Source organism: Melozone crissalis, unplaced genomic scaffold (assembly GCF_028551555.1).
Source record: "Melozone crissalis strain CALT ecotype California unplaced genomic scaffold, PUWL_Pcris_2 ptg000004l_1, whole genome shotgun sequence".
Lineage (NCBI taxonomy): Eukaryota > Metazoa > Chordata > Aves > Passeriformes > Passerellidae > Melozone > Melozone crissalis.
This window is the reverse complement of record NW_026535782.1, coordinates 22,803,849-22,822,030: the sequence shown is the minus strand read 5'-3', so window position 1 is coordinate 22,822,030 and position 18,182 is coordinate 22,803,849.

Sequence of the window (18,182 nt, the reverse complement as noted above, 5' to 3'; positions counted from 1 at the left end):
CAGGCACAAATAGATGTCAGACTTGCAGAGTTGGGAGATAAACATGTAATTGAGTTAGAGAAATGGAGGAATATTTAGGCATTAAAAATTAATAATTGCTCAATAAAATGTTAAGTGAGAAAATGCTGATCCATCAAATATGAAATTCCTTCTATTGGAGGGCAAGATTTCTCAATCTGATGCAAAGGAAGACTGTCATGTGGAGAAAACATCAGCAAAGAGAGGTTCACTTCTGAACAATCAGAGCACTTATCTGGGCCACAGGTGCTTAATGCTTGCATCTCTTTTCTCCCTGATTTAAACTAAGAAGCATTAGCTGGACCAAGTCTCTCAGCTGAACTTGCTAGAGATTTCAAACACTCTCAAAGCCAGCTACGCTTCCTCCTGCACACAACATGAAGTGACAAATACCAAAATGGATTCTGGGCTACACATGATTACTACTGGTTCTGTTTCCATATGCTGTAATTCCCTGAGATTGGCATTACTCTCTGAGAAAATTTGAACCTACTCTCTGAGAAAGCACAGTTGCCTCTGTCCTCCTTCCTAAGGACTGTTTATGGCAGGATGCAGCTCCACAACACATTTTCTTTCAGTAGTGAAGCCATCTGAAGTGATCTCTCAGCCATGGCTGCATTTTTCCAGAGTTTGTCAACCCTCTTCCCAAGCCTACTTTTGTTAGTTTTGAGGCCATGCCAAAGGACAGACCTGTGAAGCAATTCCCTCAAAACAAATCCTCCCCAGAGAAGGGATCTCCTGCTCTGAGGCTGAAGATATCATACTCCTCAGACTCCATTAATTTCTAGTTAAAACAAAGTGCTAGTTGTGGGAAGAACATGCATAAAAGTCACATAAGAATGCCATCATCTCCTTCAAAGATCATTTCACCATTTCATGCTGTTTACTGCACTATGTATTGATAGGTAAAAGCTTTTCAGGTTAATATGTCTCTAAAGAGTGGGGTTTTATATGCATGTACTGGTTTTATTTATATATCACCTCACTAAGTAGGTATTGATTTGGGTCTTGAGCAGTGCCTGAATCTTGATTAATATGATATTTTCATTTTTTTAACAGAATAATTACCTACTCCCACAGGTGTCAGAGAGGAGTCAAAGCAATTCTGTTACAGAAAAACTAGTCAATTAAATGGAAACCTTGGTGTTACCGCCTACTCAGTGCGACCAGTAAAAGTTCATACTGGTCCTCTACTTTATTTTTGATAGAATCAAAGAAGTTTGACACCTTATTATTGGTTGCTAAGTCACCATGCCACGTATTTATATTAATTTCTGGATCTTCACTGTACTTTTTTGGAACTGTTTTTTTTTCTAAATCAGGGAAGTGTGGAAATTCAGCACTAGTTGGTCTTCCATGAAAATAACAGTTATGTTTTCTTCCTTTCTTTTGATTTTTACTTAATCTGTGACAGTAAAAAATCATATCAGTTATTTTCTAGAATGTTCAATATGACAAAAAAGAATTCAAGACTCCACCAAATTTCAAATTTTCACCATAGTATTTTGTATAGGAGCTATAAAGGCTCTTATGTGTTTCAGAGGAAATACATAAATATGCCTTGTTTGAAGGCAGCACATAATTTTCTCATCATGTTAGTCCACTGCTAACCTTTTCTGAGAACAGCAGTCACAATTACAACTTGCTTTATTATGCTGAACAAGATAAATTGTTTAGAGTTTTTTTGGATAAAAAGTTATTTCCATTTTCTCAAAACCAATTTACAACAAAATAAGTTATAGAATTTACTAATACTTGCAGAGAAATGCCTTACTTAGCACAATGGGGAAAAGGATACATTTAATTAGGTTCTATTCTTAGGAAGAAAGTAAATACAGCAAATTAATTGAAGGTTTATGTTCCACTGGATGCATCCTTAAATCCTTCCCTTTCAGTTTTACACTGAATATTTTTGACTCTGAGAGAGATTAAATAATTATTTTGATTTACTCAAGTGAGGCAAGACCATTTTCCTTGTTAGTAAGACAAGACCAGAAAAGGGACAAATTTTGGGCAGCACTTCCAATAAAAATGCAAATAAGCAGGAAAGTCCAGAGCTGTGCAACAATAGGAATCAAAGCCTAGAAAAGAAGGAAAGAGTGAGAGAACTGGAGTTATTTACAAGAGCAATAAAAATTTAACTGGCTTCAAATATATGAATATCTCAAAAAAACATAATGTACATAAAAGGCTGTTCCAAAGAATAAAGCAATTTTTTCTCCCTATTCATATTGCCTAGAGGAAGATGTAATGGTCTAAAATTGCAAAAGCAGACTTGTCTTAAACATTAAACAAAAAGGGACAGGTGGGAGCTGAAGTAGATCAACTAATGTGGGTCACTGCCCTTTTTCTAGAGCTGTCTTCAGAACCAGTCCACATCTGCCAAGAACAATGTTGTAGTCATTGACCCTGCTGAGAGGAAAGGACCAACAGGCTGTATAACATTTCAAGATCTTCACAAATCCTAGTCTTTCAATTGCTTTATATTTTCTGCACAGCAAAATTTAGGTTACTTGGGTTTACCAGCAATAGAAAAGACATGGTGCTATGGTCTTTACTGAAGCTTGTAACTTCACAACACATGTTGTATGACCTATCTAGTCCCTTTTCCAGCTGCCAGAACATGTTGCTGCTGTGTCTTCGATCTTTAGTCACAGTTACTGATTTAAGACTTTTCAGATTACAGTTACTCTTTACTTTCTGTGAAGTAATAACCATCTGTTATTCTTATCAAAACTATTTCCTTTTTATGTTATGCTTGCACACCTCCAGAGGTACAATTTGCAGCTTATGGGCATGAGTATACCTGCTACTACTGGCATCCTTAGAAAAACATCCTGTCAGTGATAATTCTCAAGAAATAACCTCCCACAGACAAGAACTGTCATAAAGTTACTATTTCTGGATCATTTGTCTCTTCCATCTCCTCACAGTTCCTAAAGTAAAAGAAAAAAAATAACAAAACAAAATCAACAACAGAATTACATTTATTTTTTAAAAATGGATCCCCAGAGTCTCAGCTACACCCACGTTAACACATTTTTCCTCTTCTTGTTGCCATTAAGAATAGCCTTTCATCTCACTCTGCCATATTCCATGGCTTCTCAATGGCTTAAACAGGAGTGATGGCACCCAACATTTGCCTAGCTTAAAAGCTGTTTAATGTGGTGCAGGCATCCACTGAATATGTTTTGCAGCCTAAATTAGGTCAAAAGAATCTCTTGGTCAAACACCCACATTGATGACTCGGGGTGTGGGGAAGGGAAACAAGAGAGGAGGGAGAGTGTCCCCAGATGAAACCAGACTGAATCTGGTCTGTCTCCTGCAGGGATAGACTATGGCCAGTGAGCCAGTGCCTTTGGTTTCTAGGGTGAGATTAAACTAAAAGATAGCAAATATAAGAGGTTGGAAACATAATGGAGGAAATCACCTCCATTCTTTCTTAAAATTAAAAACCAAGTTAAATTTGCTTTTACTAGTTGCAGCAGCTCTCAAAAACAAAGATTCTGAATGACAAACCTAATAAGGAGTAGCGCCTTAATCCAAGTTAGAGGCAAAGTTTAAAATCTTTTTCTCAGTCCTTTTTTTTCCCCCTAAATAAAGCCTTCAACAAAGAGATTCACTTGCTTGAAACTGTCATTTTCCAAATTTAAGAAAGTCACAAGGACCATTTATCCTTTCCATGACAGTGTATATGCATATGCATATATATATACATATATATATATATGTATATGCTAGAACTACTCCAGTATTTACATGGATGAAAGTACTAATACACTGAAACCGTTTTGTCCACTTGTCAAAAAACAAAATATAGGGAATGGAAGGGAATCACAGTGGGAGAAAGAGAGTTCTGGTGTTAAAATGGAAGGAAAGTCTTCTTGTTTAGATTTGAATCAAGTTTCTGAAAGCTCTAAAAGAAGATTAGATTGCAGTATGCAGAGAAGCTTCCAGAAAGTTCCTATTTGTGGGGCTGCAGCCAGGCAGGATGATAAAGAGAAAGGAGCAGGTTAGGCTCATGTCCAACTTGCTCATGTAGCTATCATTTCATTAATAGATTTTTTTTGGATTATGGGGATTGTTTATATCACTGGATTAAATGAGACTAAATATGATCAAAATCTAATCCTTTTTCTGTGCAAAATTGTTTTTGAAAATTATTTTGGAAAAAATTACAAGAAGTAAACCTTTCTCTAGAGAGCTCTATCATTTCCTGCAGAAACTCTAGTTTCCTGCAGGAGCTCTCACAAAATGACAGCAGCTGTCAGGGTTTAAAACACTGCATCACACACATCCAGATTTGCTCTGAGCAGAACAAGACATGACAAGGCTACAAATAGCCAGTGGCCTTTTCACACACTGGGCTTCAGCCCATGGAGGCAATGCAGGAGTTTTGATGGAAATTATCCAGCACAAGCACAGATTTCTGTTGCCATAGTAGATACTGAGCTTCTACCTTAGCTGCAGACAAAGGCTGAGAAAACAAATCAAGCCCTATTCCAATGTTTATTCTCTGATGCAAACAAAATAACCTATTGTGTTTACACACATATAGCCTGGCATATTTTGGCATTTGTCAGGGTTTTTTTTCTTTTCTGTGTATCAGTTTGGGTTTTTTCCACTGACTTTCACTGCCTATGGCAAAGGTTTGGTAAACATACAGGAGTGAGTAGCCTTTTATATTAATAGACAATTTTCATTTCACAATAAACTGAGGAGTTCTTACAATCTAGCCAAACATTTTAGTGTTTGAAAACAGATACACTTTTGGAAAGTTTACATTTTAAGGAAAATAAATGTTTCTTGTTTTTATTGCTTGTGATTTAGGAATAGTACTCTCCAATTCAGTTCCCTCATCAAAACTCCCCCAAACCAGGTGCTGCTCACTCTCTCTCCTGCTTCCCCTCCCCTTACTGCTCCTGGGATGAACTTGAGAACTGGAGGCACAAAGTGAAAACCACAGGCTGAGATCAGAAGTGGAAACAGCAATTAGATAAGAAAACAAACAGTAACAGCAACAGTATCAATAACAAAAGGTATAAGACAAAGAAAGCATTTACATGGAAAGTAAAACAACACTGGTGCGTTTTGTGCTCCACAATGAGAGAGTCTCCTACTCCTGCCCCTCACAAGGGACATGAGATGGTATCCAATAATATTAGGGCCTGGCCAAGCCCACTTCCCAGCTACCATAAAATATTAATCCTGTCCTGGCTGAAACTAGGACGCTGCTGTGTCTCCATAGTGAGTAATATTGACTGATGCAGTAACTATAGGGAAGCAGGACACCCATTATGCAGCATTTTAATGACACCTATTAGCTCCTACTGCTTTCAACAAAAATGTTTTAGCAGGTCTGGGACTGTGTCCAGGCTACCAAGGGTTAACACATGTTCTGAAATCACTGGATTAGCTGATGCTTTTGCTGTGTTGCAACAGTTTTGTGTGCCTTGTCACACGTACCTCTACCCCTAAGAAAAAAGCTAACCACAGGAATGAACAGGGAAGTTTGCCATCTTTTCCTAAACCCAACATTAAAGTTTGGCGCAGCAAATGTGATATTTTTTTCCTTAAAATGTGAACTTCCCAAAAGTATATCCTTCAGATGTGAGGACTAGCATCTCCAAACTATTCATTTAATTTGTCCTCCCACTCTCACTGCTCCTTGCTCTGCCTGTATGATGCAGAAACAAAAGAACAATATATGAGAGATGATATGCACAGTACCTTCTTGGAACAAAATCATTACTCATCCACTCTGGACTGCTTGGAGACAAAGAGGAGGAAAACAGCGGCTGTCATCCCTGTTCAGAACTCATTTGAACTTTTACCCATGGTCTGGGAGGGAAGTGAGGTAGGTTCTACAAAAAACACCACCAAAACATATTAGAAGTTAAACCAAATTTCACTCCTCCTCTGGAGCTGCCGTTCTTACACAGCATGCAACTCTCTGCCTTATCACATGGCATTTTATAAAGGCAACGTTATCTGTCAGCACAAGGTGCACAGGGAATTTTGTTGCATTGTTTGGTGCTCATTGCCCAAAAACAACCTCACTGCTGAAGGCAATAAAGAACAAAAGGCATGAGCCAAAACTGACTCTTTCATTTCAGCAGGTAAGTTAAAGAGCACTTCTGATATGGCTCCCAGAGCAGAGCAGGTCAAATGCATCAGCAGCTTTGGCTTTTTCAGATGGATCCAAAGATTGTCTCAATAGCCAAGTAGTCAGATCACTTCTTCAGTGTTTACAGACTGAATGTCTGCACTTGGGGACCTGGAAATCACACCTCACATCTCTGAAGAGAGATGGGTTTACACAAAGAGAAATGGGTGCACTCAGTGTCTTCCAGAACAAAACCTACTCTGTGCTGGATAGTGTCCTCTTCACCAACACAGCAATGCTCCCCTCCTGGCCTGGTGGGGAGTGCAGGTCGGACACAGCACCTGCACTCCCTTCTTTGATGCAGGGAGCTTTTGAATAGTTACAAAGAAAATAAATGAACTGAAAGACTCCAACCTGACTTCAGACAAAGGGCTATGGAGGATGGAGTGCTCTTCAGAGTCTGAGAGCCATGCAGTCCCTGTGCCTCAGGTCTGCCCCAGGCTGAACACCCTGGCTCTAGGATGCAAGGGGAGGCAGCAGCTGCTGAAGCTTTTCCCCAGCTATCTCCAGACAGCATGTTGCTAAACAGAAAACATTTTTCCCTTTACAGTCTCTTCCTCCAGACAGAAATCCTGAAGAAGCTCAAACATGGTTGGAGCCAAATCTGTCCCCTTTGTCCCCCCAGTTAGGCTGCCAAAGAGAGAAAAGAACAAATATTTACTCTGCCTTTGTTTTATGCCCTGCCATCCACTTCTGCCTGAGCAACGTCCACAGGGCAGTATCCAACACCAACAGAACCAGGCTTTGTCGCTGTGCCAGCAATGCTCAAAAGCTTTCTGGCTGCCCAGATAAGAATAAGACCTAATGTGATCCTAAATTAGCAGCAGAAGCACTTATTTCTTTCTCACTGAATGTATCCTCAATGGCTCTATAAACATCCTGCTTTTTACATAAAATGGAGATATTTGTCTGTCCATAAATTTATGATTTGCATCACCAGAAGAGAGCAGAATCTGACAGTAGAAGAGTGAAGAACAAACAATTGTGTTCAAAGTATCTACAGCTTTGCTGCTTGTCTCTTTTCTTTCACTGAAGAGCTCAAACAGTTAAGGAGAAGTGCTATGTAACAGATCAAGCCATGACACTTGCAAAAAAATCTCAGATTTCTTAGAAGTTTAAAGAGTAAAAACAAATAATATTGTGCAAGATAAGAGAAAAAAATAGACAAAGTTCTCAGATTTTCACATGCTTAAGGACATAAAAAATTGCAGAATACATCTAAGATCCAACAGCAAAACAACAGAAAAACAACACAGCCAAAAGCTCTGAGAAGACATTATCATACAAAGCAAATAGACCATATTTTGCACTGACTTGCAACTAAAATATCAGTTTACTTAACTTTAGAATTTCAATTTCTCTGAAAGCACAAAGGTTTTTTCAATACATTCAAATAAATTTTAAAATGCTGATGTTTATAAAATTAGATAAAATCACATACTTTTTTCAGCATCTTAAATTTTGCACAGATATTTCAAAAGGGTTTTCTTAAAACAGTCTTTATGATTTGGCTCTTCTATCTCCTATAGAAATAAAGGGTAGCTCAGAGACAGCAATGAGACTAACAAATCATGGCAGGTCAGGTGACTTGAAGAGAAAAAAACTTTACTATGCCAGAACATTTTTTCACTTTTCAAATATTTTTCCTATCCCAAACTGGAATGCAATGGTGGAATCCACCAAAATTGTATGACCAAACCCTTCACCTCAAAAATGTGCTTTGAATTCATTCAAATTACTTTCACTAAAACATCAAATTTTTAAATTTTTGACCAGATTTCATTTTATAATAAAAGGTTCCTTATGACAATGAAGATTTGGAATTTGAAAAAATCTCTAAGGAGAATTTTTTTCTGTTTTTGCCTTTTTCTCAAATCTGTTTTCAAAAAATGGCATTTTGCCACCATCATGTTATTCTGCCACTAAATTTCACCTGAGACAAGGCTTTGGAATATACTAGGAACCTATTCTCCTGGAATCTATGTTATTACACCTGGGTGAATGCCATCCTTTTTGATTCTCCCCATCTTATCTGTTAAGATAGATAATTTCTCTTGTTATATCATTCCTCACTATACACCAGAAGTGCACTGATAAGTAATCTGAATAACTTCATCACACTGGAAGTGTGACCAAAACACAACAAGGAAGTTCTCTGGGGACACTTTATAACTTTGTTAAAAGCATAATGAGAAATGAAGCATTTTTTTTAAAAAGATATTAAAACAAATACATTGAGAATATTATCTTTATCCATTAAACTGTGAGCATGCTGGGTTAATAATGTACTGAATAATAGTATAAGGGTCTCAGTGGGAAAAATAATGCAACTTAAAAGGCTTTTCTAGTCTGGAGGATACATTACTATTTTATGGTAATTCTTATAAACACAGGGAGCTGGTGAATATATCTTCCCAAGAGAAGAATATTCATGGACCTTGTCATCAAGCCTTTTTTTGCACAGTACAAATCAGTAAATCTTGAAAAGGGTAAACCATAAGGATGAAATGTGTAATTTGGAGATGCATGTATACATCCCTCCTGTAAACCCTGTTCTGAGATTTCAGGACTTACACCCTGCTCCAAAATAAAGTTTATGTGATATGATCTTAAAAATTAAAGCATGCACCCTTGGACGCATTTACCCAGCAGCTGACCCTTCGAATTACTGGTTTGATGAAATTTTTATGTTATTTCATTCCAGTTGGTAATGAGCACCAATTACAAATCAGCAAACTGGATAAAATCAGTTTTCAAAGATGAGAAGCTGACTAGCCATGTGGGTTGGGTAATTCACCAATGCCCATGGCTGGAAACCATTTCCACAGGAAAAGGATAGGGATATTCCTCTTCCCTTCACTCTGATGTCTGGAGTAGAGGCTTTCTGGCTGTCAGAAGAGCTCAGAGGGCTCAAACTGCTCACCTGAGCACAGGCACCAGGAGTGCTGGGTGGACACAACCACTTGCACCACATCTATGTCTAAATGCTTCAGTCAAAAGCTGAGAATTTACTTCAGTCTAAAGCTGAGAATTTGCTTTAGCCAAGGGTAAATATTCTCACCCAGACTTCTCACTGTGTTAATGAACTCCCTGAGCTCATCTCCAATATGACGGAACTCAAGATCAGAACTTTTTGCAGCACCTGACTTTCAGGCCTCTGTCCTTCATACAGTGTTCACAGCCCTCCTGTCCTCCAAAGCCCAAATCAGTGTCTCAGAGAGGATACACAAAGCACCGAGCTCTAGAGGGAGCTGACTGCCTAATCAACAGAGAAATTCCCCTGAAAAAGAAAGGACAGGAGATCTTAGGCAGCTCTGGGAATTCATAACACAAATCCTGTTTTGAAGGTTGGCACTTCCTACCTGTATATGACAAAGTGACTGATATAACTAGTTGGGCCTTCTAAAGCCTACACAAAAAGGGGTCTAAACTTGAAGTGGAATCTATACAGGAAACACCATGGTCAGGAAGGCAGATTCCCCAGACTGAGGCTCATCCCCTTACACTGTCAGTGGGCTATCCCAGAGGCTTTAGACATTTTATAAGAGCATGTCTCTATTACCTAATAACCACTAATACAAGCCCCAAAACCTGTGGTAGTTACAGGGCAAAATTATTAGACATCTGTTTCACTGGAAACCCGACATTAGACCTTTCCTAGAAAAGTCTCTAGAGTTTTCTGACTATGTATCTCATTAAAGGAAACTAGATTTTACCTCTCAGCTCGTTCCAGTCTTCTGATGCTGCCCCTTCCTGTGATAATGGCCTTGGCCAGATCACAGTATCAAGGCTGGATCTCCTCCCTGCAGACAAGCCCAGTGTACATATTTAGGAGGCAGATGTCCCTCCCACTGCTGAAAGACTGAAACACCTGCTCTGCACTGGGCATGGAGCTTGATCCACTACATAGTCCTGAGGAAGCTTTAAGCTACCAGCAGAGGGAGGGCAAAAAAGGCATAATGATAATTTCTTGATGAAATTCCAAACATTTTTTGATGAATCCCAAACATATTTGCTCAAAGGACAGAAACCACGCTTTGTTTACAGTAACACCATTAAGCATGCACATGCACAGAAGAAGAGTCTGGGGAACAGCAGTGTTCAGAAACTAAGCAAATTCACAGTGCAAACTGTACTATGTGGCACAGATGGAGATCTGAAGGGTGGCAGCTAACTCTCCCTTTCCAGGCCACATCTATGTTCCTGCTGTGTTTCACTCCAGTCTTCTCTTAAAAATAATATTTTTTTTTCTTTCTGTGACTGTTATTTTTTTAGTTAAATTTGGGGTTTTACATGCAATTTCAAAATGGAGGAAAAGTCCTTTTAATAGTACTTGATGGTTCTCAAAAAACGATGCAGGGGGAGATAGTACACAATCTCTCCATCATCAGCTTAGATACATCTCGCACCCTCTACAAAGTTTAACTTTTCAAGTCTGTTACACTTACTATGCTTCACAAACATTCCTGATACTGAAAAAAAATTAAATTTTGCTGAGGAATAAGAGAGTGTTTTCTCCTCTAGAGAGCCAAGAATGACAAAGACACAGTGAAAATATTTTTGACATATAAGGATATGTTTCAGACATCCTTCTGTAGTTGTAAGCATTATCATAAGCAGCTGAAATATTTTCTTAGATGTCCATGCTTATGAGCCTTTAATAACAGCATTGTAGGAAGAGATTTCTCAATTTCTGACTTCTGAATTCATAATTTAGAACAGAAGATAGCAAAAGACTGTGAATCTCTGAATGTAATACCCTTTACGTATATGGTACAAGCCTATAATCCCAATCTCAACAGTTAAATTAATCTGTAATCTTTCATTTAATTAACCAATTAGTAATTAAGATTCAGACTTATTTCTCTTATTGGTCCTCAGATTTATGAAGTCATCATATAATTCACATCTACTCTTCTGAAGGGTTTATGAAGCAGGTTTCTAATTGCCTAAAAGGCCACTAATAACATATACTGTTTAATTGCAAAGAGGAAATATTGATAATCAGTTCAACAAGCCTCTTGCATGTTCCCCATTCAGTTTACAGCAGCCAAGAATGAGATTCATCTCTAATCTAATTCATCAGTAGAGCAAACATCTGAAACTTCTATCTCATTTAGAGAAAGTAAAGAAACAAATGCAAGTAAGTTCAGGACAGAGCAATTATAACTGTGGACATCCATTTGAAACAAAGAATGTTCTTTTAGACCACACCTAACTGTAAGACTCAGACTTTAACATCAATTTTCATCACTTAAATATGAATAAAAAAAATTAATAGTACTTGTCATCAAGCATGTACAATAAGGAATAAAACCATAAAAACTACTTAAATCTACAAAGATCCCTGTAGGGAGATTATTCTGGAAAAGGTAAGGTGACTTTAAACAACTGATATATATGAAATAGTATCTATAATCACTGTGCTTATCTAGGTCTTATGTCCCTTGTTTAGGAGCATTCTTCATTCCTTTGCTCAGTGATGACTCAGTCTCATCAACAACTACAAACAATTGTCTCAAGGAAGCGTCAACAGGAGAATAGTGAAGATGTCATGCACTAAAGAAAGAGGGATGTGTTCTGCTAAAACTGCTAAAGCTGTAAAAAATCCTCTTGTTTAAACTGAGCCACTGGATCCCCTGCACCATGTCTTCCTGATAAAATGGAACAAGAACTGGATGGAGGCTTCCACCACTTATTTAGTAGCAGAATCACCGAGACTGAAAAAGCCCAATCTGCCAGCTGCCAAGTCCTACATAGGACCACATCATCATAAAATCTCAAATGGCAATGGGAAATTGCTTGTGAATTCTGTGTATAGTTTGCAGAACTTCTGAGGGTAGTTCAGGAGCTATTACCTTCTCAGGTTTCTCTGTGGCATGGGGAATCCTGTACTGTGCAGTGAGTTTCCCAAGACACTTTAATTTACATACTGAAGTTGCATGGCTACATCTGCAAGTATTTACATTTCCAGTGTAGTTAAAAAACAAAAAAATGGCTTAAAGGAGCTATCATCTAATTTTTGTTACTGGAAAACCATACAAGAATACAAGAATATTAAATACAAGAATATTAAATGAATAATCAAACTGAATAGTCTTTCTAAAGGAAGGTAAGAAGGAAGTAGAAGAAGAGAGTATCTCAAAAGTACCAAAACAGACAAGCAAAAACAAAACAAAAAGCCCAACCTAACAAAAAACCCCCAACCAATAAAGCAAAGAAAAACATAAAGAAAGAGGAACTATATATAGAAAGCAAAAGAAATATTTTCCCATTACAGTGAGCTTTGCACAGACCATCCCCCACGAGTGTGGCCAACTAAAACTAGTCCTGAATTAAAGACCATTTGGTGTTTTCTTCAGGACATTAGAAGGAACAAATGCAGCTATAACTTCCTTGTATTTGTGTTGTTTTCTGAGACTTTTGATTTACCCATGTATTCTCCTTACTTGGAATCACAGGGAAAATAAAAAGGTAGAGGGCCTGCCGGAGCCCTGCCCTTGGAGCAGTTGACATGACCCAGAGGATGCTGGTTTGGAGCCAGAAACAAAGGGAGACACAGCAGTGGCTGCCCAGGGATGAGGGTGTCAAGGTTTGCCAGTGACACTCACTCCTCAGGGGTAGGGTAACTTTTCTTGCCTGAGGCAGCAATGTCATGTTGGTGATTTGGCACCCCAGTGCTACAGTGATTTACAGATGTTCAGGTATTTTCCTGAAAGAAGCTGGTTTGTTATAGTTGCTCACAACAGATCCTCAAGAAAACCTCTAGCCAGGGGAAATCCTCAATTTCTGAAGCAGAGATTTTTGTCTTTCTCATTTTCTGCCAGTCTCTACTTGTAACAAACAAGTAGGATGAGTGGAAGGAGGAGTATCTCACAGAGAAATGCACAGGCAGCACTGTCAGTGGGATGCTTTTGCAGAGAGCCCCAATAGCTATTAAATATTTCCAGTAAATTTCCTCTCTAGATGATTAATCATTTTCTGACAGGTTCAGTACTGAAGAGAGTGACTTGAAGACAGACATAAAATAAAAAAATTCTATATGGCAAAAGATGCAAGCCCTTAAAAAGTTAGGCCAGGAACAAACCCTTAATTACTTTGTGCATTTTTGTCTGTTTAATTGCTCAAGCAATATTCAAAATATAGAATACAGCAGGGTAAAAAAAAAGAGTGTGGAATTGGAAATGGAACAAAATTATAAAAACATGACTTTATATAATATAAATATTTTATAGCAAAATTGTTGGTCGCCATCTGGGATTTATAGACACAAACTCACTGTTTATTCACATTTCATCCTCACTTAGATTTATATGACCAAAGATATTTTTACTGTAGTCAAGATTTGCTTATTAGTCCAATAACAAGAATATTTTGTGTTTGCTCAAGGGACTACTAAGACTTGTTAATCACAGACTTTAGAATGAATTCTGCATTGGCCTTTCCATGGCTGTGTAAGGAAATGACAACAGGCATTGCACACACTTGCACTGAAGTCAGAAACCTCACTGGTTTGTATAAAAATGGTTATTTGCATTAAGAAATTTCCTTATTAATGATGGGTTCATCTTTTGTCTCCCCTCATTTTTTGTCTAATGTTATTGATACGCTGCCATAGAAGCAATAAAAACAGTTTACAAACCTGTCTCTAAGCATTGTTAGCACTGGACTGACAGACATTTTTCCTAGACTCCTGAGGGCTACTGAGCTATTCTGATCCTGCCTGCATCACTTGCTAACAATTGCTATTAGTTCTGTTTGTGTCTAATTACTTCATGGCCACCAAAAAAAAAAAAAAAAAAAAATAAGCACATATTTTTGTTTGATATATAAAACTATCCCAAAGTTTAGAGTGGCAAAATGTGTGTTTGATATATAAAACTATCCCAAAGTTTAGAGTGGCAAAATGATTGATGAAATAAGATGCGAGCCACCAGCTCTGCACCAAAGGAAGCAAGTGTTTCTATTTAAAGAGAGGCACCACAGCTCTGTCTCTGCTGACTGCACACACCATTGCACAAAGGAGCAACCTCAGAAGAAATGTCGAGCAGCAGAGGGCTCCACACAGGATTGACATACACTAAGGTCCAATAAAATCATTATGATAACCCAGCCTGATCTCTGAAATAACAGAACCATATTATGAAAAAATAAAACCCTAAACTGCTCCTAGTTCAAGGTGTTTTGGACAAGCAACCGAGTTAAGCCAGAGTTTGAAACAACTGTCCTTTTCTGAGGTGTTCCAGTACAAGGATTGTGTACTTCTTTGTCTCTACCAGCAAAGCAGATGGGGACATAGCTTATTAGTTATCAGACCACTCTGAGCAAGAATTTAATAGTCCACTTGTCTGCAAGGAGAGTTTAAAATTAAAAATACTTTTGCTTCTGCCAGTTTCAGTTTTTCCCTTACTACGTATTGGTATGGAAACTGCCATAAATGAGAAAAAAATTGTTCATGGAGCAACAAAAGCTGGAGTTGCAGAACTTTGGTGAAAAGGCTGGGGAACTCAACTGGGAAGGCTTAGGAAAAAGTGAAAGGTCTTGGACAAGGATTATGTTGCAAGATTGGGCAAAGGACCTGAATTAAATGGGAGGGTCCTGGGCACTTAGTTGAGGTCAGGTATGTCTGGGCGGTCTGGAACTGAAGAGGCTGAGGAGGAAGGACAGAGGGAGACACAGGCATCTTCTCTCTGCATCATCCATCTGCAACTTGTGCTTGGAAGAGATGAAGCGTGCTGAGGATTTCAGCCATGCTCCCTCCACTCCCCTTCCCCACTTGGTGCCAGGGCAATGGCAGCTCTGAGCTGGGGATGTGTTTGATATATTATTTTGGCAGACTGAACACAGAACTCAGCCAGGAAGCAGACATTGCCTCCAGAAGGGGAAACTTTAATGAGAGGTGTTTGTGAAGCAACCATTCAGACTTCTTCAGAGCTCTGAGCTGGAAAACAACTGTAATTTATCCTTCTCTTCCCAGCACAAGTGCATCTGTCCTTTACAAATTCAGACTTGCTTTGTTTTAATTTTCTTTGTTTATGTTTACTTAAGCTTCCTCTCCTCTAAGAAAACAGTATTAAAAAAAATTCAATCCACATAAAAGAAAACAAACCCAATTAACATTTTAAGCAAAGCATTATGTGACAAGACATTAACCCGAAAATGAAAGGTGGGCAAATGCCTTTCCCTGAAAAAATTGCAGTGTCAATGCTTTCAGCTGGACTACCTCTGCCATTGGATAAGTAGATTCAGATTACCAAAGAAGCACAAGCAAAAATATTTTCTCTGTGCTCTTGTATGATGTTTATTTCTGAAATAGGTTTGCAAACTGCCTTGTCAAATTCACAACATATACAAAAGAAAAAGTCACGTGGTAATTACTACCCTTGAACACAGACCTGCCTGAATTTAATGACTCAGTCCCACACAGATCTTTAGCTATCTTTATTTTTTGAAGGTGTTTGGATAAAGATGCTGTTGCTATCATTCTGCTGCTGATTATTGTTATCACAAATAATGTCAGGCATGAACAGTGGCTCTCAAGCTCCTTAAATGTGAAACCAGGTTTAGCAGTCTGACTATGTTTCCTACTTGAGATAGAATACCAATGATCCCCATCTCCTACAACTAAAGTAAGGTTCTTGCAGAGAGAAGAGGGTGTGGGCAGGCAGTGCCACTGCTGCTCCTCCATGGATGCTGCTGTGCTCCTGCAAGGGCTGTAAGCCCTTGACTGAAATAATGATTTTGCTTCCACTTCATTCTCAACAGCTGCTTAGCTTGAGTCTTTGCCTCTCTGCCTCTGATTGCTTTTTTCTGCTTTTCCTCAAGTAGTTCTCGGCATCAAAAAAAAAAACCAAAAAACCTTATTTCTCCCAATTAAGAGCCTAACTAAAATTCTAGCATGAAAAAATAAGCAACTTTTTTAAAGAAAGGAAAAAAAAAATAACAAAACCAGAAGTGTTCCTCTGTTAGAAGAAGGAATACTAAACTCAGCCTAGTTCTTTCACACTCATGACATGAATCATTCTGCTCCCATGCCAGTACTTGACAATTTCACACTGAGATAAAATATGAAATAAATATGTAATACAGTAAAAGGAATAAACAACTGGTAAAAAAATGAATTTAATTTTCAACATGCATGCAATAGGGTTTCCAATAATTAAAAAGCCCTAAAAAATATTTTTGAAAAGCATTACAAGTATTTCAAGATAATGTTAATATATATAGAACCAACCCACAGAATGAGCCATTTATAGCATTGATGAGTAACAAATGGAATGTATAATGAAATGATTATTTAATTAAAAATTATCTAGTTAAGAAATATCTACACTTACAAATTACATACTTTGGGATTTGGAGGAAACTCACAAATTGCTCACTCACTGTGAAAGAGTTACATGTTTCATAGCCAGCCAAGAGGAGAGGATGACCTATCTCATGGAGTCAGGCAGTAGGAGATAACTAAAGTGGGGAAGAAGGCAAGGTCCTAAACCAATCCCAAACAGCAAAATCAGCTGCATTTATAGTACTGTCTAGACTCCTTTAGACCCAGTAAGAAGGTACTGCAATAATACTCTTCATGAGACTCCACTCCAATGGCATGCAGAGATGTCTTAGTCGGACTAGACAGGATCCTTCTCACCTGACTCCGACTGTCTGGAAGTGCTTATGACCATTTCTGTGGGTTATATGGGTTCTTCTGTGTCTGAGACACATCCTGAGGATATTGAGTCCCATCCAAAACGATTTCAGGAAGAGGTTCTTGCTTTCCATGCTGTATCATTCCTCCACATATCAAGCTCTCAGAAAGTTGAGAGAAGTCTGGTCATGGAATGTGTCATGACAAGGTTCAACTGCCCTGTCCACAACACACATTTTTTCAGTCATAATTTTTCACCATGATATATCTCTATTTGGATCAAAATAAGGGAAGTATAATGAATATTTTTAGCTACAGATAGCCTCTTCTCTATCTAAAAAATATCTATTTTGTATAAAATTCTGAAGGGTTTTTGACAAGTGAAAACATATTAGCTGCATATTTACTGTGAAAAATATCTACTGTGAAAAACAGAGTTCAGCAACCAATAATTGATACATTATGAGTGCATAATTTTCAAAAAAAGAGTTATTTTCATACATATTTATTTGCTGACTTTGACGGATGAATAGAAATAGGAATTTGATGGATGCATTTCTGCCCCAGATTTTTTGAACCATATGTGATACTTAGAACATCCTTTAAAAACTCACTTGTATCTGTATAGACAGTCCTACATAGTTTCTACAAGCAAATAAATAAATTTGAAGAATAAATAAATAAATGTTGAAGAATGAGGCAGATTGCAGAATAAGCCTTTTGTATTCCTAGTATTTCATGTCAATCAGGTGTAATTAGCTCCAGTTGAGGTTCTGTTATGTAAGTTGTAATGTTTGTTCAAGGATCCTCACTACAGAGCTGATAAATGTTGTTCAGCAAAGACCAGACCAAGAAAAGCATGGTTTCAGGGTCAAACTAGTTTGAAACTGCTGCATATTTTATGGAAGCAGACAGCAGATTAAATGATTTGTCATGACCTCGAAGAGGTTCTCTTCCATCCCATTTGTGGCCTGCTTGACTACCTAAAGAACTTGTACTGTGTTAGTCCAAGCCGGTTCACTAGAGGTGGTTATTAAAAGCAGTGTCAGTTCCCAAACCAACTGCTCAAAACCATGGTATGAAGCTCAGCTCTTGCTCTGTCTCCCTACAGTCTTTAATCAGGAACAGTGCCTTCATTTTCTCCCCAAGCTCCCGTAACCAGGGCTCAGCTGTGGCTTTGCTCCACACCTCAGTACCAACCTCTTGCATTAATTGCAAGGGACTGAAGGAGGCCCCTAGGTACAAGTACTCTTAGAATTTAGAAGGTTTAAAACATTATTATGGCAACTTCTCCAGTCCATATGTGCAATTGACACCTTTATATACATTTCCAAGCACAGTAACTAAAACACAATT